This window comes from Trypanosoma brucei (assembly GCF_000002445.2).
Source record: "Trypanosoma brucei brucei TREU927 chromosome 11 chr11_scaffold01 genomic scaffold, whole genome shotgun sequence".
Classification (NCBI taxonomy): domain Eukaryota; phylum Euglenozoa; class Kinetoplastea; order Trypanosomatida; family Trypanosomatidae; genus Trypanosoma; species Trypanosoma brucei.
The window spans coordinates 4630295-4655085 of NT_165288.1; the positions used below are offsets into that span (position 1 = coordinate 4630295).

At 42.4% G+C, this 24791-nt stretch overlaps 7 pseudogenes, besides 15 other annotated features; 4 read left to right on the forward strand and 3 right to left on the reverse strand.

The window, feature by feature from the left end:
* Window positions 1-33: 33 nt before the first annotated feature.
* Tb11.57.0013 lies at window positions 34-429 on the reverse strand (annotated as a pseudogene).
* A 443-nt stretch (window positions 430-872) lies between these two features.
* Window positions 873-895: a sequence feature (AT_rich).
* Window positions 896-1037: 142 nt separating this feature from the next.
* Window positions 1038-1231: a sequence feature (A-rich).
* Window positions 1232-1340: 109 nt separating this feature from the next.
* Window positions 1341-1361: a sequence feature (AT_rich).
* A 35-nt stretch (window positions 1362-1396) lies between these two features.
* Window positions 1397-1553: a sequence feature (A-rich).
* Window position 1554: 1 nt separating this feature from the next.
* Window positions 1555-1622: a microsatellite.
* A 244-nt stretch (window positions 1623-1866) lies between these two features.
* On the reverse strand, window positions 1867-3444 carry Tb11.57.0012 (annotated as a pseudogene).
* Window positions 3445-4777: 1333 nt separating this feature from the next.
* Window positions 4778-4805: a sequence feature (AT_rich).
* A 66-nt stretch (window positions 4806-4871) lies between these two features.
* Window positions 4872-4914: a microsatellite.
* A 268-nt stretch (window positions 4915-5182) lies between these two features.
* On the reverse strand, window positions 5183-6603 carry Tb11.57.0011 (annotated as a pseudogene).
* Window positions 6604-7661: 1058 nt separating this feature from the next.
* Window positions 7662-7687: a microsatellite.
* Window positions 7688-8062: 375 nt separating this feature from the next.
* Window positions 8063-8315: a repeat region.
* Window positions 8316-13068: a repeat region.
* Window positions 13069-13316: a repeat region.
* A 1-nt stretch (window position 13317) lies between these two features.
* Window positions 13318-14540, forward strand: Tb11.14.0027 (annotated as a pseudogene).
* A 153-nt stretch (window positions 14541-14693) lies between these two features.
* Window positions 14694-14828: a sequence feature (T-rich).
* A 498-nt stretch (window positions 14829-15326) lies between these two features.
* Tb11.14.0034 lies at window positions 15327-15782 on the forward strand (annotated as a pseudogene).
* Window positions 15783-15864: 82 nt separating this feature from the next.
* Window positions 15865-15909: a sequence feature (AT_rich).
* Window positions 15910-17998: 2089 nt separating this feature from the next.
* Window positions 17999-19720, forward strand: Tb11.14.0026 (annotated as a pseudogene).
* Window positions 19721-19947: 227 nt separating this feature from the next.
* Window positions 19948-19972: a sequence feature (AT_rich).
* Window positions 19973-21676: 1704 nt separating this feature from the next.
* Window positions 21677-23131, forward strand: Tb11.14.0025 (annotated as a pseudogene).
* A 232-nt stretch (window positions 23132-23363) lies between these two features.
* Window positions 23364-23467: a microsatellite.
* Window positions 23468-24791: the final 1324 nt, after the last annotated feature.

Genomic DNA, 24791 nt, shown 5'->3' on the forward strand with positions numbered 1-24791 from the left:
TTTCATAAGTCTCACAAAATTGATTAAAAATACTTAAAATAATACCAAACTCGTAAAAGCAGCATCCATGAGAGCTAATTTGTTATTTACAATGGAAATGTAATCACAACATTTTGGTTCAGGCTTTCCCTGTCCATCAATGAAATCAGTCCAAGTGCAAACAGATTTCTTTCCCTCCTTAGGTTTGCGTGGCGCGTTGGCACATTTATCTGGGTCTGTATACTCGCTACAATTAGGGTCTTCTGTTGATAGAGTTCCATCTGTTCCTTGAATTGTCTGCGTTTCTCCATCATTGGGTTTGCAGTGGTTTCGCTGTCCCCTTCCCATTTGCAGTCGTTTGCTTTGCAGGTCACGTTTGTTGTGTAACGCTTGCTCTCTGCACGCGTCGCTAAAGTTTTCTGCCAAATTAGCCTCATGTGTTGCTGCAGAATATCGTTCGCCTGCTCCTACCCCGCCTTAAAAGCAGACAGATTGTTGCAGCGAAACTGCCACACGCCACTGTAAAAAAACCGCATGCAGCCGCTGAGGCCACCCTCCAGCTTTTGTCCCAACGAAAAAAGAATTTGAAACCGCGAGCAGCGGAAAGTGCAGAACTGAGATTCACAAATTCAAAATGAAAAAAAGCGTAACGGCGGCACGGTAAAAATGAATATGAGAAGAATTTAAGGTAGGATGTCTGTTGCGCATAAGGTCCAGGCTTTACCGAAAAAAAAAAACAGCCGCTGCATCGCTAGGAAAAAAATGGCGAATTTTGAAAAAATAATATTGAGTCGATGTGGGGATGGAAATAAAGGTAGAAAAAATTTAAGCAAAGATATCTGCTGGAGGAAAAATAGTTGGAGTATTCACGAAAAAAAGAGCTTCTACATCACATAAAAATAATAAATTTAAAATTCTAACCCTAACAACATTTTCTAGAAATTTTAACACGAATAACCCTAACCCGAAACACCTGAACCCGATAACCCGCTAACCCGGGTTTAAAAAAGGTAAGCCCCCCAAAAAACGAAATCAGCTGCTGAAAAAAAAAACGTGACAAAAAAAAGAAAAAAATTAAAAAATGAAAAGGAAAAAATTTTTTAATTAAAAAAATAAAAAACAAAATAAATTATAAATTCAAATTAAAAAATAAAAAAATTAGTGAAAATTGAAAATAGAAAATTCCAAAAATCTGAAAATCTGAAAATCTAAAAACCTAAAAACATTGAAAACAAAAAAAAAGGAAAAAAAATCAAATCGCGAAAAAACAAATTAAAATTAAAAAAAAGGTGCCTGCGCGAGGGGGCGCGGGGGGGGGAAGGAGGGTTAGTGTTCGCATAATAAAACAGCTGCTGCATCACTTTTAAAAAAATTTAAAAAAAGTGGTGTAAAAATAAAAAAAGAGCCGGTGCATCATAAAGAAAAAGTTGAAATAAAAAACACAAAAAGAAAATCAAACGTCGGCGCAAAATAAAAAAAAGGATTAAAGAAAATAACTGAAAAAAAAACTAAAAAGATCGAAAACAAAAAAAGTGGCGTCAAAATAAAAAAGCGAGAAAAAGAAAAGAGGAAAATTAACCCTAACCCAGTAACCCTAAGCCTAACCCTAAGCCTAACCCTAACCCTAACCCTAACCCTAACCCCCCTAACTAACCCCCCTAACTAACCTAACTAACCTAACTACCCCCCCCCCATTCCTACCTAACAACCCCCCCCCACTTCCACAAAAAAAAACCGGAAAAGAAGAAAAAAATTTTAGTTTTCAGAAAATATTTCTAGACAATCAGACAGTCAACTTACAAAAACAGTTCAAATTTTTTCGGCTGGTTTTAGGTGTTAAAATATATCAAATGGCAAGAATTATTTAAGAAAAAGAGGGGAGAGGGATTAAAAAAGCAAGGCCAAAAATGCAGCAGAAACCACGGTGAGGGCGAATTGTTTGTTTAGGAGGAAGCTAGAAGAGCGGCAACCAGGAGTTACTGGACCAGTGCCTTCGACAAAAGTAATCCATCCACAAAAGGCTTTCTTGCCTTGGGGAATCGGGCCAGTTATTTTGGCGCAATCCTCGGCATTTTGGGCGGCAGAGCACTTATCTGTTGTACCTGCTCCTGTAGCTTGCTCTCCTGCTCCTGCTTTGGTTGTCTGTTCTTCCCCATCTTTAGGTTTGCAGTGTTCTCCCTTATCCTCTGTAGTGCTATTCCAATGGCAACCGGTTGTCGGGCAGGTCGATTTTTTTTTGTGATTATTGCAGTTTACTTTTTGAAGTTGTGTTTTGCTTTCTTTACTGTTGACGGCTCCTGTTGATGCTGTCTGTTGATCGACGCTGGTGTAATGGGCTCGCTTTATTACCGCTTTTACTTGCTGCTCGAGTAGCGTGATTGCTGCGTTGTACTCTGTTACTTGGCTATTGTAGCTTGGTCGTTTCCGAAGCTCACTTGCGATGGTATCGAGGTCCTTCACCCATTGGATTGCATTTTTTTTAAGTTGTTTGTTCTGGGCGCCGTTGGTAATCTTGACGCAGCATGCGGTACCACCGCCGTCGCAGTTCGCCTCGCTTTTCAGGCCACCGATGTAAAGGTCATTTGTTCCCACCCGGGTGTGGGCCATTACCGCGTTTATTAAGTTAGTTATCAGACCGTCTGTGATCACAGTTCCCTCCGTTGCCGGGCATATTTGGCGTAGGTTTGGCCACGCTGAGGCTTGTGGGGGTGCCGCTAGTTCCCATGCCGCTTGAGTTGTTTGGGCGTCAGCACAAGGTTTATGCGATGCGGCGTTGGCTGAACCACAGACACAAAGAAAAGTGCCTGCGAGCGTCTTGGCCGCCGGTGGTGTTTCGCCTGTTGCGCAGCTGGCTGCGTAGGCTGCAGCCGCCCCAGAGAACATCGGCGCAGTTTCTGGTTGGTCCATATTGCTTGGTTTCTTTCCGTATATAGCCTGGTACAGTTGGGTTATTAATGCTGCATCGTCTTTTGGTTTGTTTTGTTGGCCTGTCTTGTAGAATGCCTCTAGGTCATAGGCGGCGTCCGCTAGCTGTGCTATAGTTGGTCTAAGGTTTGCGAGCTGCTGAGCACTCGCTTTGTCAGTGCTGAACTGCTCCTTGAAGGTTGCTTCGTTTTTGTCCGTTTCTAGATATAAAGCCGCGTCTGCCCAGGTCGTCCATTTTGATTTCCAATCATCTGGTGCACTCTGTGGCGGATTGTCTTTTGCTTTTGGCTTGGTATCCTCCGTCTTTTCGGTGAGCAGTTGCCGCCAGGCAGCCGGCGCCATCGTCATATTTAACTTGTAGATGTCTGAAGCTTTTTGTGAGGCTGTTGTTATGGTCGGGTCGAATGTGATTGCGCCATCTGCGAGCTGTAGGGTTTTGCACAAAGGCCCAAAGACGCCTGTATTATCGCCGTTGGCGAAGCTATGGACTGTCCTAACGACAGCTACAAGTATAATGAAGTGAAAAGCTATTTTTATCATTGACTGCTTGCACTTGGTCTTTTTCTTGCTGCCCTGTTGTTGGGTTTGAGCTTGAGTGAGGTGATAAACGGATAGACACAGATGATAGAGGCCATGGTTTGCACTAATTCTTCTGCTGTGCATCTTAAGTAGAGATTAGCTCCTCCACACTGTTCACTAGTTAACAACAATTTGGTCAAATTTACTAAAGCAAAAATATATAAGTTAGTTTTCAGTAGTCGGGATATCCTTTTTATGACTGCTGACAGGGCCTTTTTAACTTGTTACACAACTTCTAGAACTTTTTGCGCCGTTTTTGGTTTATACTACATTTTTTTGCTCAAAACTGAGTTCTCTAAAAAAAATGCGCTGTTCTTCCGCGCCGTCCAACATTGAAAGAGCTTGTTCACTACCCTTGTTGTTTTCTAATCTTCATGGTGCCATAATCGGCACTATCTATAAGCCGCGCTGGCAGCACGAGTCATTGCTGTGTGAAAACGGTCGTTTTGTAACATTCATCGTTGACGAACCTTTTGGCTGCTGCTTGGATCTTCCTTTCCGTACTTCTTTAAAGATCCATACTTCGCATGTTGCTTGCACCAGCTTCTGTTTTTTTTAAATAATCTGTTCTTTCTTTTTTAGACTTGAGCCGTGGTTTCTATATTTTTTCGTTTTAGAGTTTCTTCCTCTGTTGGCGTCTGCTTTTCACTTTTAACCCGAAAAACGAATGCTGGTGTAGCTGGCTTTGTCTTGTGCTGTCGGTTCTTGAATCAGTTCTGATCTCTCTGTTATCTTTAGAACGGAAGAAATGCCGGCTAGAAATTACTACTATTTCGTACACTCTTCCATTTGAGCTCCAGTCAATTGCTTGTTCTTTAGTAACATCATTTCTATTGCCATCCTCTAATGCGTTAAATTAGTCGGTGTTAACACTTTTTTTATTGGAACACAGAAAACAACAAAACCTCGTTGTTTTCAAATTACTTTGACAGTCGCCGGCCATGTGTTTTCACTGAAACTGTATGTTGTCACACTGTGGTGTGATAGCATAACCATACTATTGGTGTTTCTGCTTTGCTTTTACATAGCCTATTTTTGGTTGCTGGCGGTGTCGTTTGAGCTACACGTCTATCTACAGTCTTTGACATTCGAGCTCTATAGCTATTTTTGTCTATCCCTTTTATTTTATCTACGGTATAAACCATAAGTCTACCGCACATCTGGTGTATAGAACTTCGCGGATATACTTCACAGTCACAATATCCATCAGAGAAAGTTTTGAAAATGATGTTACTACTTTTTTAGCCAAGCTTGCGCTGAATTCTCGCTGCTTCATCGTCAAACAACTGCAGCCTTTTAATTTTTAAATACTTTAATTTTATCTCTGTAGTCCATCACCAGTATCATTTTCAGCACAATATTCGTATATACACACTTACAACACTCTCTTATCATTATTATTAACTTTACTATTATATTTATTATTATTATAACCCTAGCAATACCCATGAAATAAACGGAATAGTAAATAAATCGAATTAGAATAGCATTCATTTTTCACGACCTCACACACTAATAATTTATATTTATAGATCACTATTATGCAAAACATTTATATTTCAAATTCTTAAGAATATATCTATTTTTCTCATATTCACCACAAAAGTCTTAAAATATATTAATTTTAAGAAGATTGTAGCAAAGTTTACAAGAAAGAAGTTTTCATGAAATTGAACAAAAAACATTTTTTAAAACTTAATTATAGAAGAAAAAATGCAGACCAAAGAGGTGCCTTAATCACAACAGCATTTATTCTTATGGTATTTGTATTTTGTTCCACCTATATTTCCTGCATCTTCTTGTCTTGGTGTGTAATTTGGATCCACTACGCACTTTTTATTTTCGCCTGTGCCCTCCCATTTGCAGCCATCTTTGCACTCCCCTTCAGTTTTCTTTTCGGAGCACTTTGAAGTGGACTCTCCTGCTGTTGTGGCTTTTGATGTCTTACGTTCGCATTTGTTATCTTTTTCATTGTATTTGCATCCATTTTTATTTCCACATTCAGTTTTGTCATTTATGTCAGTGCATTGTGATTTTTCTTTGTCTCCTATTTGTGAAGGCATGGTGGCACAGTGTGCGCTTCTGCTTTCTTTTTTTGCTAGCACTAAACCGAGTGCTGCGGAAAATTGTTCTTCTCCAGCTAGCTTGCCGATTGTTATCTGTTTCGCTGATTTTGAGTCGAAGAACGTGGCCGCCACATTGGTTATCTGTTGCCACACCCTCTGGTCGAATTTACTGCCATCAGTGGGGCCATGCCGGCTCTCTAAGATCGCTTTGAGTTTGGTTTCCAGGTCTTCGAGGACCACTGGATTGTTTTGTCCCTCGTCGGTTGTTACGTACACCAATTTTAGAAATCCGGGTTGTTTATGTATGTGTTGTAGTTTTTTTATGTCCGTGTGGCGCAATAATTGCGCCGCTGCACTAAATGCGGGTTTGTGCTGTTGCTGGATTGTCTCTTTTGATTCGTTGCTTGGTCGCGTTGCTATGCATCCTGTCCGTGCTGGCTGGTTGTCGGTTTTGAATGTGGCTTCTGCGCACTTCGAAGTTTATGTACGTTGATGGAAAGTCGATCCCCTGATCCTGTCCGAAGTCGAGCTCTTCTACGTTGAAATCCTCCTGTGGTTTTTCTTCCGGGCAAGCTGTGCGTGTTGTAGTTTTGACAGAGCCGTCGGTTATCGTTCCGCTGTGGAAGTTGTTGATGCCGCCTGCTACGACGTGCACTACTTTAGACTTAGCTGTGTTGTGGTTTAGTGCATCATAGGCATGGCTTATGGTCGCAAGTAAAACTAGGTGGTTCTCCACTGTCTGTGCAGATGCTGCTGCTTGTTCCCTGTAGGCTTTTGCTTTTGCATGGGCTACGGCGGCTATCGGCGCTAGTATTGTTTTTTGTTCATTAGTTGCGCTTTCAGCCGCTATTAAAGCCTTTGTTTCCAGCTTCGAGTCACTTTCAATGTTGTCTCGCGCTGTTTTCAAAGCATTCTGCAGGTAGCTTCGGAGCTGCTCGACACGGGTTAGGCAGTCGCACGTTGAGTTGCACGCCTGTCGTGGGCCGCTTTGCTTTTCCGCGTTGGCTTGGTGGGTGCCTAATGCTAAACCTATAAAGAGTAGTGTTCGCTGCATTCTTTGTTTTTTGTCTTGATCTTATAACTTGGGTGAAGTTTGAGTAAAATCGGTTTTTCGATTTCTCGTGCTTGGAAGTTTGGTGAGGCTGTGGTAGTTCGGCTGTGCCTTATTTTTACTTAGCGCTTTTACATTGTTCGTGATATCGTCTGTCTGCATCCTTTTGGATCGGTTCGTGTACTAATGGTCGAAAAAATGTATATTACATTCTTTGCGTTGGTGTTACGGCAATTTGTGTGGGGTTTAAAGACAAAGTTCAATCTCCTTTCGCCGTTCGTATTTATTTACGGTTCTGCTGTCTCATTTTTTGAAATTTCTGTTGTATTGCTGATGAGCTTAGTTTGCTATGCTTTTTCGCCTAAACCTCCATCACTACGGACACATTGCCGATGTTTCGCACTTGGTCACTATCGTTATATCATTTAAATAACAAAATAAAGGTTCTTTCTTAGAAAAAATAATTGCTCGGTGCGCTGTTCTTCACATTCTTTGCCAGGTTGTCGTTTGTTCTATGGATAAGCTAACTTTGGTCTTGTGTTTGACCTTTCAGACTGCTGCGACTTCTTCATCCTCGTCATTTCTTGTGGATTACCATTTTTACTAATATGGTGCATCAATCATTGAATGCAGTTAATTTATACTTTTTGTTTAGCAGTATAAATTTGAGTGTATCACAGTCCAAACTTTTGAAATTTCATGACGGTCCTATAATGATTAGCACATATATCATTTAAAGAAACATACACAATCTTTTCAGTTCATCCTAATGCATTGGCGAACTTCATTTTAACGTTATACTTTCGATAATATCAGACTATTTCACACAAATGTGGGTTATTATTGTTATATTTAATAGGAAAATAACTTTGACATTGGATCACAGTTACAAAATCATTTTTTATGCTCATGCTTATTCCTCTCTTCCTCACCATATCGCTCACTTGCTCACTTACATCGCATATTTGCTACTGTTTTTAGTGCTCACATGTTGCCGTGTATTTAGTTTTCTCCATAACCCATGTTACAATATTAGTATATACACACTCATAAAACTCTCCTATTATTATTATCATTATTATTATTACTGCTGTTGTTGTAATATTAGTGAATACATACAGTAACAACATACTCCTATCAGTATTACAATAACCCTAATTATCCCTACTATTATAACCTTAAATTACTTTTAATATCCATAAAATAAGCCTAAATAGAATACATAATAGCACTCATTTCTAACTATATTACCCTACTATTTTACATTCATGAGCCACAATCACACCAAAATTTTAAATTTTCATGTTTTCAACAAAAAGGGTTAGAACACATAAAAATATAGCTGATTTCAGATGATTCATTCAAAGTAGAAAATTTTTTAAAAAATTGGAAAAAATTATATTGGAAATTTAATTAGAGAAACTGAAAAACAAGCAAAAGAGGAACCCTCATCACATAAAAATTTTTTTTTTGAATTTTCTTCGTGCCTTCGTGGGAGTTTCCCCCCACTGGCGCGGCCATCAGCCATCACTGTAGAGCCCTGAGATGCTATCGGTCTGGCGACTGTGGCAGAGTCTCCCTTTTTTATTCAGCCTAACACACTCTCTATAATTTTTGTTGTAGCTCCGCATTTGAACGGAATACAGCAGATGGGGCGAGAAGCCACCACACCCCGGACTCTCAAAAAGATGTCAATTAGCAATCCTTTTGTTTTGATTTTTGTTATTCGTTTATTATTCTCTTCCCCTCTTTCTGTTTCTGTTGCTTGTTGACTGCATACCCTCTCTGTCTCTGAGGGTGTCTGGACTATTCCTGCGTCCGGTGCTTTTCCTGCTAGCCCCACTCTCGGCAATAAGGGGGGAAGTTGCAGAAGGGAGAGTGGGTTGTATGACTGTTACATTAGGGGAGGAATTCACCTGTGGCCGGCTCCGTTCAACCGCAATAAGAAACTGCGCCAGCCTTTTAGAGAAACATTTATCCTGCACACACACACTTTCCACCGCAAACCTGACACGTAACTCCTTCAAACCGGGACAGCTCATCAAGTGCAGTGACGTTTCTTCGCAGTCGCCGCGTTGGCTGGTAACAGCGCGCTCTACTCTCATACCGTGCATCTTCTTTTGATATAGGGTGAGGCCAGTTTTGCTAGCACACTGCCTTCCGCATGTCGGGCACACCAACATGGATGCGTTTGTATGCGGGGAATCAGTGGCACACAATTTTGTGTTATTGCTGCATTTAAGCTCGATTCCCTCACCTTTGTGGAAAGCCTTACAGTGTCGGATGAGGGAGTCCCTGCAACTGAGCACTTTTTGGCACACACCACACTGCACCTCGCCTTTCCCCGGGACGTCAACGTTTCCCTCACGGGCACGCTTACGAGGGAATTGCACCACCACCACGGTACCGTCCTCCGTCACTATGCTCTTATGTTTGAATTTCTTGTGTAGTGACAGGGAAGAGCGTGTACCAATGCTCGCCTCGCACAGGTCACATTGAAACGGCAGCTTCCGTGTATCCTGAGAGGCTGGTGCTGCTGGGGCTCTACCATCTCCTTGCACTGAGTCTTCGTTCTCTCGCCCCCTTTTCACGCGGCAACTACCGCTGCCTATGCCATGTATTGTTCTAAGGTGGTGTAGTAGTCGGCCTGGCACTGCGAATTTGGAGGCACAGAGGGTACAATGAAGCACATGTGCTCTCATCGGGACTCGTGTGCTCGATGGTAGAGGAACAATCGCCACCACTGGAGGGGGCTCCGGGGGGATGTCCACTGCAGGTGTTGCATCGCCGTATTTGATCCTCCGGAGGGCATCAGCTCGCACAAAGACGTGTTTGTTTACCATATGCGTTACAGCACTCGAGCGGCATTGGTATGTGGCATCACATTCCGTACATTTGGTCGGTTCGGAGGTTCTCTGAAGAGTACGTGTCGCAACAGTTGAGGCTGTTTGTATTGTTGGCCCTATCGCTGCATGTTGCGGGTTACACCATCGGCACTGTGGAGGCACACTCGGGTTGATCTTTCGCAACATCCATCCATAGTGTCTTGAAGACCCAACCCGAAAGCGTGCCAGTGCCGTTTCTTCTTCCCTCGTCAGTTCTTCCTTATGTTTTGTTGGAAAGTGGTTTCCCGTTATACCAAACCTATGAGTGTTCTCATGGACTTCTTCCGACCTAAGCACTCGCTTCGCATAAGCAATGATGTCGGGGATCCATGTGACTCGCAACTGTGGTAAATCAGCGGCCTTTTTCGCCATTTCGTCACAAACCTCATTCGGTTTCACGCCACAATGGCCAAACACAAATTGCAGTCGGATACGTATCTTCCTTCTCTGAACTTGAAGCAGAAGCCTCCATAGTCGTCTCAGAATTGTGTCCGTTACGGCTAGAGAGCCTGTCTGCAGTGCTGTTAACATTGACAGCGAGTCAGAGAAGATGGACAACCTGCTCGGTGTGCTTCTGTATGCCGCAAGCCATTTCAGCAGCCGTTGCAGTCCTATCTCTAATGCTACGCATTCCGCTCTGTAACTGCATGAGAGTTCCCCTGCTCCGGTTTTGAGTGCACAAATCAGCGTGTTGTTTCTATAGAGCAGGGCAGCTGCCCCGGACTTCTCACCGAGGGACACGGATTCATCAGTCCACAATTCGTAGTGCTCTCGCCGCGGTGACTCCTTTCCCCTCCGTGCAAAATGCCGTGCAATCCACTTCTCAGAAGCCTCCCTTTTGACATCGTCAGGGTCATCAGCGCACACAGGCTTTATCTGCGTGTGAAATTGTGGTCAGCAGCTGTGGCGAAGCGTCGATGTCTCTAGTGGGTGCTCGCGTGGCTCAATGTGGAGGTGGGGATAAGACCGCATGATGCGGGAATGTAAGACTCTGACTGGGTGTTTGCTGTGGTATACTTCTTCAACACTGCGCCGCAAACATCCGCCTCGTCACTCACACATCAGCATGAATTTCATGCTGCGCACAAGAGTGGTCGTCTTGAGTGGCAGGAGGTTTGCTTCCAGCAGAGAGTCCTCTTTGCGCGTCCCATGCGGTATGCCAGCTATGATGCGACTGGCTTTGTGTTGTGCTGATGCAAGGAGGTCGCGATTTCGTTTCGAAGCGTCCCAGTACCATACCTCAATGCCATACATGGTGTGTGCCTGTACGAGTTCCAGATGAAAAGCTCTCAACACTTGTCGTCTTGGCCCCCATGTAGAAGCTGAGATGGCTGCTATCTGCAGTAGTCTGAAGTCCATCTTGCGTCTCGTTTCGGCCGCATGTGTTGCCATCCCCTGCAGACACTGGAATGTTACTCCTAGAAGCTTCGGTGTCCTGTCAGCTCCTATTCTTTCGCCGTCCAGTTGTAATGTAAGGTGATAGCGCTCTGTACACCCGAAGAGTGTGCACTTTGTTTTCGCTACGTTGACAGATATGAAGTACTCTTTTGACCACTGTAACACCACGTTTAGACCGCATTGTAGTGTGTGGTTGATGACATCCCTCTCTGTGTGCCTCGCAAGTAGCGTCAGGTCGTCTGCAAAGAATCCGTGCTGCAGCAACGGCACTTCTGCAAGGCGCTGGCTCAACGAGTTCATGACAATAATGAACATGATTGGGCCAAGGACAGCTCCTTGTGGGACTCCTCGCTCAAATGTTCTGCTGCTGGAAATCTTCTCCTTGAATCTCACTCTGCCAGTTCGGTTACTCAGAAATGATACGCACCACTTCACAATGTGGGGTGATACCTTCATTCTGTGCATTTTCCTCGCAATTTTGTCGTGGTCTACTGTATCGAATGCCTTCTCGTAGTCAACGAATACAGCACCCGTACGATATTGGTGCGTGGGACGGCAGAGGGCAGCGCGGATGTGCAGGAGTTGTTCGAGCGTTGAGCATCCGTGGCAAAAGCCTGATTGCTGCGTCGTCAGCTGGGACTCAACAGTGTCTCTAAGCCTCGCGGCAATTATGCGCTCCATGACTTTGCAGAGACAGCTCGTGGGCGTTACAGGCCTGTAAGAATCGAGGTCCTCCGCCTTTTTTCCGGCATTCAGGATGGGGATGATAACACCGATCTTCCATGCAGACGGCACGACTCCCGTTCGTATGTTTTCATAGAATAGCTTCAGAACAACATTCAGCGCTGTTCTACCGAGATGTTCAGTGCCTCGTTGTATAAGCAATCAGGTCCGGCTGCGGATCCACTCGGTAGCAGTTTGATCGATCTCCGTAGTTCAGCCATCGTGATGAGACTGAACTCACTCGCTATCGTCTTTATTGGTGCCGGTGGGTGTGAGTCGGGGTGCCTTCTTGCGCGGGACGAGTACAGTTTAATGAACCTCTCAGCTTGACGGTAGTCCGTGATGGCCGCGTTATCAACAAGTACAGCCGGTGTGGTTAGTGGTCGTGGCGCATATACCTTCTTGACAATGTGGCAACTGCAGCGGTCTGACACCGCAAGTCTGGAGCATAGCGTGCTCCATCTCTTCTTTGTGGTACGGTCCAGGATCTGCTTACGCGTGGTTACCAACTTTTCCCTTCGGTGGGAGGGTCCGCATCCAGCGATCTCTTCATCGAGTTTCGCGAGCTCAGGTGTCCAATGTGGTGGCGTTACTCTGCAGCCACGGGGGACGGAGACCTTCGTTGCAATGCGGATGGCGGAGCTCAATTTCTGTTCCAGGGTGTTGACGTTCTTCTCTCTACCAATTTTCCTGCAGAGCTCGTCAACCTTGAGACGGAAATTCCTCCAGTTAGCTTTTAGCCATGCGTACATGGGCTTTCGAAGCCGCGGGCAACTCAGTGCATCTGTGTCGTCTACAACGATAACGTCGAAAAATATGTGATGGTGATCGCTATCGGGAGAATACAGCGATGTCCACGTGTACACTGTACAATTCCTTGACAGTGTCACATCAGGGGTGGACTCCCCGTGGTGGCGTGTGTAAATGGCGCACTCACCAGTGTTGCAGACCAGAAACTGGTTGTCAATGCACCACTGTGTGAGGGTTTCACCCTTGGTATTTGGTGGGTTCGCGCGATCCCATGCCAACGCGTGTGCGTTAGCGTCTGCACCGATGAGAGCTGGGCACCGTCAGTCGTCAGAAGCGTATCTAGGTCAGTTGCCGTGAAGGTGTGTTTTGGTGGGATGTATGCCGACGTGACAGTCAGCGCCGTTCCACGTGCAAGGTGAATTGTTGCATGCACTTGTTCAATGCGACCAACAACGGCCATACCGGTCTCGACTGGTAGGTCCTCCCTCACTAGTATTGATACACCACCTCCTTTGCAGTTACGAGCTATTTCGTGATGTTGGTAGCCAGCAACGCTAAAGCAAGCCGCCTCTTCAGGCGTCATCCTTGTCTCGCTCAACAGACAAAAGGCGATCCGCTCATCAACAAGGGTTTTGTGGAGTGCTAATCTCTTTCCTTGAGATAGCCCGGCACAGTTCCACTGCATCCCGCGCAACGACGGGCCGGGATTCTCTTCCACATCACCGGACAGCAGCATCTTAGTGCGGATGATACTGCTGATGGTACGCTGGCACGTGCCCAGGGACAGACAAATGAAAAACGGTGTCCCAGCAAGACGCTGCTGATCCTTGTGCTGTATGATGCTGTAGCCGGAGCAAAGCAGTGTTTCCCATGAAAGGAACGCTGCTGGCTCTTGGCTTCCCCCGATGATACGGGGTACTGGACCCTGGAACCACGTTGAGGTGGCCGGCATCGCCAGGGAACGAAGCTCAAAGAAAGCGGCGCCATGCAGCTATCCGGTCTAGCAAAAAAAATGGCAGGTGTTGCGGTAAAAGGCATAGCAGCAAAAGCAGCCAAACTGAAAGACAGTTTTCCGGAGGAAGCTTTGCCAGCAGACGCATCAAAACAAGCGGCAACTGCAGCAGCTAAAAAGCTCCGGGATGCGGCGTTCGGGGGAGTGGACACAGCACTAAGCACGCTAACTCAGGCAACGACGTTCGGCGGTACACCAGCAAACAACAGGGACGTCGAATGCAAGACACAGGGGCCGGGCAAAGGCACACATACTGCTCTAGCAGCGCTAGCATGTGTCTGCTGGCAGGGAAACACAAACACGGTGACACACGGTGTATGCAACAAAGCGATGGAAGGTCAAACAGGTTGGAACGGAAACAGCAACAAACCGGACGCGACGAGCCTTATCAAGCTCGGCAAAAGTTGCGGACCGGCCGGCAAACAAAAGGTAACAGCGGAGCGAATTCGTGCAGCCGTAAATTCACTGAGGAAGCTTATAACCGGCCACGACTCCGGCAACCTATACCTAGGCACTTTTATCACAACCGATTGCTCAGGATCAGCAGGAAGCGGTGTCTGCATCGAATTCACAAACTTAGCAGGCGGCACAGAAGACCCGCTGACCAAACTGCCCTGGATCAACAAGGTGGAGGCAGCGGCAGCCGAACTGGAGAAACTGACGCAGGTTTCGCACAAGGCGCAAGCAATCAACATCAACTAGGAGGAGCAGAAACCGAAGCGAACCAAGCGATCAAACAGGCTGTGGCAGAAGCAGAAGAAATAAGTAAAGGTAACAACAACCCGACTGTAGTGGCGCCAGCACTAAGTAAGACAATCTGCGAAGCTCACAACAAGTCCAAGACGGAATGCCTAGGTGCTCAATGTAAATGGGGTGGCAAAAAGGATGATGACGGCCCATGCATAGTAAATGAAAGCAAAGTTGCAGAACAAACAACCCAAACAGGGGCAGGAGAAAAGAAAGACGGGGCAGCTTCAAATGGGTGTGCAAAACATGGAACCAATAAGGAGGCTTGTGAAAGTGACAAAACAGGCGACAAACAAAATTGTGCATGGAGGAAGGGGAAAGATAATGAAGATGACAAAGATACAGAGAAGTGCCGAAATGCTAGTTTTCTAGTAACCAAACAATTAGCCATGATGGTTTCTGCATTTATGGCCTTGCTTTTTTAAAAGAATTTTTTCCCCTCAATTTTTCCTTTGCTAAAATTTTGCTATTTGAAAACTTCTGATATATTTTAACACCTAAATTCTGCCGAAAAATTAAACTGTTTTTGTAAAGTTTGTGATTCTGTAAATTTTTTGTTTTTCTTGCAACTAAAAGAATTTTTTCTCTTTTTTTATTCTTTTTTGGAATTTTTTAAGGGTTAGGTTTTTATTTTATGTTTTATGGTTTTTAATATTTTTAATTTTTCATTTTTATTTTATCGATTTTTTCTTTTTTCATTTTTGTGTTTTTTTAGACGTTCAGGGAAACAAAACCAACTTAAAGCTAAAGAGAAACTAGACAGGGTTAGTGTTATTAATTTTTGTGGGGTTTTTTCACTTCTTTTCAATTTTTATTCTTCTATAAATCGCTATTTTTTAAATTTTAAGTGATGCAGCGTATCTTTTTTGATGCAACTCTAACCATTATTTACCCAGCACACAGCTGCGTCTTCATATTTTTACCTGCACCGTCAACTTGATTTGCTACTTTTTTTGATTTTGTGAATTTCAGCACCTCATTTCGCGTTACATGCGGCTTTAAACTTTTTTTATAATGGCTAGCACGTAGAAGTTTCGCTGCTTGAAGCGATTTGCTTTTCAAGAGACGCTAACGAAAAATCTTAATATTTAGAAGTGGAAGAATATGGAGTTCGGTAGCTAAAGCCAGCTAACATAGCAGCCTGAACCGGTCGTGGCGCGGCACAGCAATTCCAGCCAAAGCAAGCGGATGCGGCGACCAGTTAACTGCAGCGTCAGCAGGGCAAAGCACGCATAACGCCATGCCACAACAGATCCGGCGGCGGCAGTCGAAGATCTCAGTGCAGGGCCCCATAATCACGACAGGCAAAAATCCACCGCAAAAATCAACTAAAAAACACAACAGCTTAGTAATACCCAAGCGAGCACTGCGACTATGATGCCACTAAAAACAAATGCAAACCAAACCTGAAACAGTAAAATAAAACACAGCAGCAGGAACAGGAGAGACAAATACCGTGGTGACTTGCAGTAAACATCAATCACAGCAAGCATGTGAAGCGGAAAACAAGGATTTCAAACCGACTGAGTAAGCAGTATGTGGATGGATAGATTATGTTGACGGCACAGGCAAGCTTCCCAAACCTGAGTGCCGCTCTTCAAGTTTTTCTTGTCAATGAGAAATCGGCTATGAGTATAGCTGCTGCTTTGACGGGTTTTGCTGCACTCTATAATTATAAAATTATAGTACTTTAAGGATTTTTGTAATTTCATGAATTTTTGTGAAACTCTTCTATGTTGAGAGGATTTGTTAAAATTTTATGAAATTTAATATATTATATTACTTTTTTTAAATCTTTGCGAAATATGAAAAATAATGAATTGTTTTTTAAAGAATACGTAATTTTTATGCGAAAGTGACCTTCAGAAAAAAGGTGTAACAAAGTAAGGTAATGTGGTGTGAAAATGAGTGCTATTCTAATTTGGTTAATTTTTGTTTATTCTTATTCATTTTATAGATGTCAATTGGGACTATAAAGATGATAACAATAGGAGTGTATTGTAAGTGTGTCTTTACTAATATTATAATAAGAGTGGTGGTGGGAGTGACTGAAAAAAAAGGAAACACTTAAACGACGGTATAGTGTAATAACATTGAGTTAGTGGAAAGTAATGGGCAGGATTCACCAGGTATATTATTATAAAATAAAGTACTGAGGAACTGACGGGTTATACTCACTATGAAAACAGGAAATGAACAAAAAATCAACCTAAGAAAGAGCGTACAGGCTGTCTCATAAAGATCTGGAATTTAGTGGGTGCAAGAGACGTAGCTACTACGTTGTACGAACAAGTATCTACCGGAGGTGCTACTGAAAAAACTAAAAGGAAATATCGTTAACAAAATAAGAATCCGCGGATATAAAAAATGTAGGATCTCTATGAAGTTTGTAAAATCTATGCTAAAAGTTCCGATTTCCGTGTCTTTATGCTAGTTATATGTTAAGATATTTTAAGTAGTGAGTACCTTTCATGAGAGTGTTGCTTATACATGGCTAATGGCGCGTATTAATAAGGAAAAATTTGAGAGGAGGGAACTGTTAGAACTTAAAATGACAAGTCTTAGCGCAAGCAGAATAATCCTAGGACAGATAAACTCAAGCATAATCGAATGTTCATCCGTATGTGGAAGGAGCAAAATTGGTAGGTGCCTGTGTTGAAACCATGATATGGAGAAATACAAACAAATATAAGCAATAAAAAACATTAAATTTGAATTCTTATCTATGGAAATATGTATAGTACTTTCAAGGATGGTTGGACTGGGATTGCCAATGTTAGTTGAAAACAGCAATAGAAAGAAGGCGATGACATAGAGTTTAAAGTGCAAAAGTGAAAGCTGATGCGCTCGCTTTTTTAAAATTTCAGTAGCGGGATAATATAGAAAATAAACAATTGCATTTTTTATTTCCACCTCAAACAAATAGGATTTAAAAGCATTTCACCAGAAAATAGTCTCCAGTTACCAGAAAGCACAAAACCACACAACTTTTCTCTAATAGAGATACACCGCAATATTATTTTCACACAACTAAAAGAACTCTGGCAACCAAAGCAAAAGCCGGCAAACTAAACTAAGAAATAAAGTCGATTGTAAAGCAAGCATAACGACACCCGTCGAGTAGAAAAGCAGCCGCTAATAACCTATAAATCAGAAACAATTGCGCCGCTTCTGTTTGACTGGAAAGAGGTTTAGGCGGGCAGTGACGGCGGCAGCAGCAAAGCTGCGGGCGTCAAACCATTAGGCAGTGCTCAAGTCCACTAAAAATACTTCCATCAGCAGTTAGCAGAAACAACCGCACAAAAACCGACAAGCACTCGGTCAGCTCAAAAACAGTGCACAAAAATGGAGCCAAAGGAAGGAAAGCTCGGTCACCCAACCAAGAAAGATACCTTTTATTAGCGATTTCAGGCCATGCCGACAAACTTTTCATAGAAGTATAAGCAAGTTGCTAATTGATACCATACATCTTGGAAGCTCGACGGCGGATACGGGGGCAGATGCATCCGACTCTAAGTAAACACAAAATGGAAGCAGATCACGTGATAAAATTTCTCAAAAACAAAAATATGTTTAAGTTGCAACTCCAAGTTTATGCAGCAACTTACAAAAAATCCGAATAGAAAGATGCTGCTGAAGTTCTGACTGCGTTGGAAAACAAGCCAATCAACAACCCACTAAGTGCTGCAGCCAACTCTCGTACATCAATTACACTTCCGGTGGTGACACTAGCGACAACGGAGAGCAGTATTCACTAGCCGTGGATGGTACTATCGGCAGACAAAATTAGGCGCAACTCCAGCCCAAAATCGCGTCAATGCTAAAGAGATTTTACTCGTTGTTTAAACTTTAGAAGGTAGCCCTATCCTTTAAGACACTGCCAATGAAGCAAGAAAAGTTCATTTATATACTACTATGTTTTTCGGCGTTAGTGACCGTTGCTAACGCAGCAAACAAAAACGAACAAGAATTTGACCAGATGTGCCGGTTGTACAAGCTTTTAAGCGGCCCCATAACGATACCAGGATTGACTATCAGTCTAAGAAGCGATAGCACAGAGTCAGCCAATCAAATAACGCTCGGCATTTTGGACAGAGCCCAAAAGATAAATATGTCAGTGGCAGAGCAACCGATGGTAGAAGTTTTAACGAACGCGGACAAATACAAAAACAAAGCTGCAATCGACGGTGACGCCACAAAAAAGGGATATTTCAATCTAAAAGACGATTCCGAACTCGAGAAAATGCGAAACGCCTACAAAGAGGTTCTCGGCGCTCAGGGCGCTGAAAAGGCGTTTTCCAAAAAGTAAGGCAGAGCGCCAGAAAAAAAAAAGCAAAGGCAGTTACTGCGACCAGCAATGGCAAATCTATACCAAAACTTGGAAAACACCGCGGTGCTTTGCCAATACATCGAAGAAAAGCTACGGCAAACGATTGCAACGGCCAGGGTGCACATGGGTAAGGCGCTGTACGGCGCCAAGTATGCCGCAACACCAACAGATCTTCTCAGTTCGGCGGCACCACTACCAAAACCGGCTGCAGCAAACTTCCCTTGGCCGACCAGTGCGGACAGAAAAACAGCCTGTGCAAAGCCAGATGGTGACGACAGCACTAAAGCAGGCAATGCTCTGGCAACAGATGTGGTATGCATATGCATACGCAACCACTCAACCGGCCACGACATATGCGCTGCAGGGATCAGCCCAGCAGAAGCCAACTTTGCAGCCAGCAGGTCGCCGGCAAATGCGGAGGAAGCCTTCGAAAAAATTGTAGCGAAATGCAAACCAGGATCCGAGAAAATCACACTGTTAAACATAGCAAGCAAGCTCACAGAGGCTGTCCAAGCGGTGTACACCTGGTTAGGCAAAAATGTATTCACCGCAGCGGTGGCAAATGGTGAACCAAACGGCGCAGTGAAGCGCTTTAATTTCTATGGCATCACCGCCCTAGGCGGTGCAGCACCGGGTCGCGGGGCGACGGGCGCGACAACGCACGCAATAGCAGGGGAAGGGGTGTGCATCGACTATTCTGCCTACCTCAAACCCACTAAAGGAATCCCTTGGATCAACAACATTGAAGCTGTAGCAGCGGAGCTAAAGAAGGGCAAGGAACTTTTTGCAGAATTGAACAGAGAGCTGGCGAAAGCAGTGGCACAAGAAAGACAAATGGAAACACTGCCGATAGTGTGCACTTTATTAACCCCAGCAGTAACAACAGCCCCAACAGAAACAAAATACAAGAAACCAACAGTAGAGGAGCAAAATAAATGCAAACTAAAAAACACAATTGCAGAAGAATGCCCGAGCAAGCACTGCAATTATGATGACACCAAAAAGCAGTGCAAAGCTAAACCAGGAACATAAACCACAGCAGTAGGAACAGGACCAGGAGACCAAGCACGAGCACCAACAGGAGCAACTGGATGTGCGACACACAAAGATAAAACCGCTTGTGAAAATGACAAAAAAGATGGTAAGCAAAATTGTGCATGGACGAAGGGGAAAGATAATGAAGATGACAAAGATACAGAGAAGTTTCGCTCTTCTAGTTATTTAAAAAAAATTGTACTTATCGTTTCTGGTCTTGCAAGTTTAGTGAAATTTTGAGGATTCATAAAATTTAAGGATTTTTGCTCAATTTTATGAACTTTACTGAAATTTAATATATATAAACACCTTTTGATGCAAGTGCACAGCTTTTTAAAATGCATATAATTTTGTATAATTGTGGCCTGTAGGTGTAAAGTAGTAGGGTAATAGCACATGAAGAATGAGTGCTACTCACATTTGGTTAATTTTATTTACATTGTTTATTTTGCGTGCAATAGTTGGGGTAATAATAATTATTATTATTATTATGATATAAGAGTGTTGTGAGTATATAAATACTAATATTACTATAAAAAGAGTTGTGAATGCTAAACAAAAAACTAAAACAGAAGCAGTTAAAACAATGGCAAGGGTGAAATAGGAGTGAGCGAGTGAATGGAGGAGAGAAGGTACGAGGAATATAATTAAAGAAAGCACAAAAATATAGAGAGTGTATGTAGTGGAGATGGAATGTTTGCAGTTTGAAGCACAAATATAACGATACATATCATCATGCACGAGGAAATTATTCCCTGTATTTACTTGAAATGGATAGGTATTATAGCGCTGAAATGGTCGAGCTTAGTTTCAATCTGGTGGCGACTCCTAATTTCTATTTGTGAATAATTAAAAGAAAAAGGACGTAACAGAAAGAAAAAACTGGATACGTTTGATGTAACGCAAGAGAATTCTTATCATATATTGTAATATGCATTAAATTGTGTGTAATATAATATTATCGATAGGAGAACTTTAAAACTTGGACTGTTAGTGGATTACCGTGGCCAGAAAAGAAGATTTAGTACATGATGCCGCTCAAAATAGTCCATGCATCAAGTTACAGGGAAATTTATGAAGTAGAGGGAATTAAAGGAAATACACAACAAATTCAGTATTGATATACTGGACAGACACTAAGAGCTTTGAAGGATGTGTTTCAGACCCATAACTAACAGTACGTACTAACAAAAGAAAAGCGACAAAAAGCACTTTAATTTTTTTTAATTACAGATTCTTATCCAGCTGTTAAACAAATCACAACATATGATCACAAAAAGAAACTTGAGATCAATCGCATCTAGGAGAAACAGCAATGTTACATGGTTATTTCGAGTCAAAGTGGAATATACGAATCATGATAGGGCAAAATGACTTGCAACACTTAGATGCTAGATGCTTTGTATGTAAAATTTTTTTATAATTGTTTGTAGAAATGGAGGTGGGAATTGCTGCAAAAAATTAGGTATTTTATAGATTGACAGGGGGCATGTATTGGCTTTTTTAAGGTAGTTATTGTTGAGTGTGCGAAGTCTAAGCAGAATCTACCACCGAAACTAGTCAAAGTAGAAGTAAAAGGAACAAATCATTCAAACGGACATGATGGCAAAACAGAAAACTCAAAAACAAAACAACTGAAACAATGTGACTAACTGCAGCTATAAAAAGATATTTGGCTAAATAATGAACATTCCGATACGACACAGAAAGCAAATGCTACGTATTTACAACAAAATGGTTAAAAGTAGCTGAACAAATTGAAAAGAAACTTGTATTAATTCAGAAACAAAAAGAAGCTGTAGAAATCGACTATAACTTTAAAGAAGAGAAACGATGGAAACGTGTCAAGGACAAGGAAACCAGTCCACAGAGTAAAGAGGGTAACGAGAAAACCAAAAAAAAGCAGAAAGGTCACAACTGAACGCCAGGAACGTAAATTAACAACGTCTCTGCTAAATACCAAAAGAATTTTATATCAAACAATAAGGTGATTGTTTTTCGATCGAAAATTGGCATCGACAGTGCCAAAGCGGCTCAGGGGAAAAGAAACTTACATTTTAAATTAAAAAGAGCAGTTAGAAGCGATCATAGAACGATAACGCGAGCGACTGAGAAGCCGTTACACTGGAGTGGGAGAAACCACCACTTCTGTACCCCACCAGTGACTTTGTTACAGACAAAAGTTTAAGCAAGAGAATGAACCGACTGCACCTAACAGCTATTTTAGTAATAAAAGCAGTCTTTGTTGGCGCTGAAGACGCCAAAGAGACAGATCTGACAACAGTCTGCCATGCAGCCATTTACTTAGCAGCACTTGAAGAACAGCTGTCGACAGAAGTAGAGGCCGCGAAAACTGATGTAACTGAACTGGACAACCAGCGCCGTAGGCTAACTTTGGCGGCCGAAATAGGAAGCGGTACCGACGCCGGCTGCTTGTTAGCGGCCGCAGCGGCGGCGGCGGCACAGCACACCAAAGAAGCATCAGAGGCAATAAATACTGCAATAAAAACCAAAGTTGAAGCCCTAAAACATCTAGCTCAATTCACAAAAACAGCGGAAGCAGCAGTAAAAATGTCAAACACAGAATTCTAAATCGGCAACAGCGCCCACAAAAAAGCGAGTGGCACGACAACAGAACACAAGATGACACCAAAGATCAAAGCCCAATATCCATGCGTAGTTAAAAAGAGTGACAACAAATGGCAAACGGGAGGAAAAGAAATCAAGCCGAAACAAATAGCCAAATTTGTCACACCTGACAGTGAGACGATTTTAAAAAACCTAAACCCCGCGGTCATAACGGTGACCTACAATAGCGTCTGCGGCGGCGGAACAAGCTGGACGACGTGGACCGCTGCGCGAACGAGTTGCGGCATAAACGACGTCAGCAGTGTAGCCAACGGACCAACGGCCAAGCCGGCAGAAGCACCCGACGCCACGACAGGCAAACTTAAGAAACTCAAAATTTACAAAAGCGACAACCCTGAACGAGGGTGCGAGACGGAGACAAACAATGAAGGCAGCACAAACGACGAGAAGAAAAGTCTTTACAAAATCTGCAAAGCACTAACAACTGGAATAAAAATGCCAACACCTCTAGACCTCACAGGGGCAGCTCTATCAGAAATTCCTATAGTCAAACAAGTGGCAAAAGGCTGTCTCCGGCAATACAAAGACAAAACGGAAATGAAGCCAGCAGATAAGGAGAAGCTAACTGCATTTCTCAAAGACGCTTATACTGATTCTACAACCAAATTTGAAGCAAAGTTAAAAAAACTACTCGCGGATACAAAAATCCAAGTCTACAGGGGCGGCAAGGTACAGCCCGTTACAATCGACACTATCATCGACGACAGCGAAGAGCACGATGCATTATCCAGGCTTCGAGTAATTCGGGCCACAGCAACACTCGCATCGGACAAGAGTGTTGACACGACAAGCCAAATAGAATTAGGAAACAACGAAGGAGATAAAAAAGATGGGGATAATAAAACAAACACAGCTGATTGCACAGGCACTGAAGAAGGTAAATGTGACAAGACAAAATGCGATTGGAACGATGAGAAAAAACAGTGCAAAGTTAAAGAGGGAGCAGTTGTTATTTCTGCTGCAATCAAGGTCCTTCTTTTCCCTGCATTTTTGCTTTTCTAAAGGAAATTTCCTCCTCATTTTTTCCACGCTGAAATTTTCTGATATATTTTAACACTTTCTAGTAAAAATGTGAAATTTTTCAAAATTATGAGAATTTAAAAATATGAAACTTCGACATAGTGCGCAACACTAGCATATAGGTATAAAGTATCAGAGTGATAGGATATGAAAAATGAATACTATTATAAATTTTTTACAAACTTGTTTTATTTTGTTTAGATTTGTAGAGTTTTAATAATAATAATAATAATAATAATAATAATAATAATAATAATAATAATAATAATAATAATAATAATAATAATAATAATAATAATAATAATAATAATAATAATAGGGGACTGTTGTAAGTGTGTGTATATACAAATATTGTGGTGAAGGCAATGATATTGAAAACAGAATTGAAAGGTGAAATAAAAGTACTTAAAGCGATGACAAGGGTGCCATGTGGTCAGTAAGTGGTGCAGCGCCTAAGAGTAAGGCAAAGAAATGTGGACTATGCCCAGTTTCATACACAAACACGAAAATCGGCATCATCGTCATCATATACAAGGAGATGATACAGGCATATCAAGTATAGGTGGGTTCCAGTGTACACGGCACATGGAGCCTCTGCAAATAAAAAGAAGAAGCAATTCAAGTATTAGAGCTTTGAAATCACCGACTCAAAATTCACTAAAGATGTATGTGAAGAATGCATTATTTGTGCTCAGAAAACTATCGCAGATAAGGACCAATTTGGCAGGGAGAATTCAGCTGAAAATGACACAAAAATCGTTGAAAAGTTTTTTTTAGCTTCATAACTCCCAAGAGTAACGCAGCGACTCGGACTAAGAAGCTGATGAATGTCCCCAATATTTCATAAAGTAAAAATAGAGCCAACACTAAACTTATACAGATCTTCAACATGTGGAAATATGCATTAAATAAGCGACAAACAATCACCAATTAATATTCTATGTACCAACAGATAGTGTTAAAATAGTTAATAGTGAAACCTACACTTAGACGAGTTTGTGAAGTTATTAGAGAAAACAAAGCATTTGTTGTTCTAGGATGATGACAGGTAGAGGTTTGAAAAGCGAGTTTAAATGGAAGATTTAGGAGATTAGAAACGGTTTAACTTAGAATAATGCAGGTGAATAAAATCTAATAGTCAAAAACCATTAAAGAGCACCCATTTGGAATTTACACTTGTTTTCATAAATGCGTTCTGTATTTATGTGTATAAAAAAGCAAAAAAACATGAAAAGTAATGGACCTAAAAAAGATTAGGTTCATTTGAAGGCAGACCGGTGTATTAAAAAAAGAAATGCACTGTATCATCAACAGAAAAGATTAGAGAGGAAAAAGCTAATGTTAGACGCCGCTTTGGGAGTGGCAATAGTGGCGGCAACAGGAAAGAACCTCGGCACGAGGCAACACTGACGAACAGTGCTGCAAACAACCGCAAATTTTTTTACGAAGCTTTGGCTCGGGAAAACACTTCTTTAGTAACGCAACTTTCTACAGAGACACGTTTTGAGGAGATAAAGAAAACACAAGACAGCAGCGTTTCGACATCCAACATGTATTTAAAATAAGTAATTTTACCAAGAAGAAAGGATCAAACCATAAAAATAGGGGTTCGGAAATGGTAATATCAACATGTTTAACTACT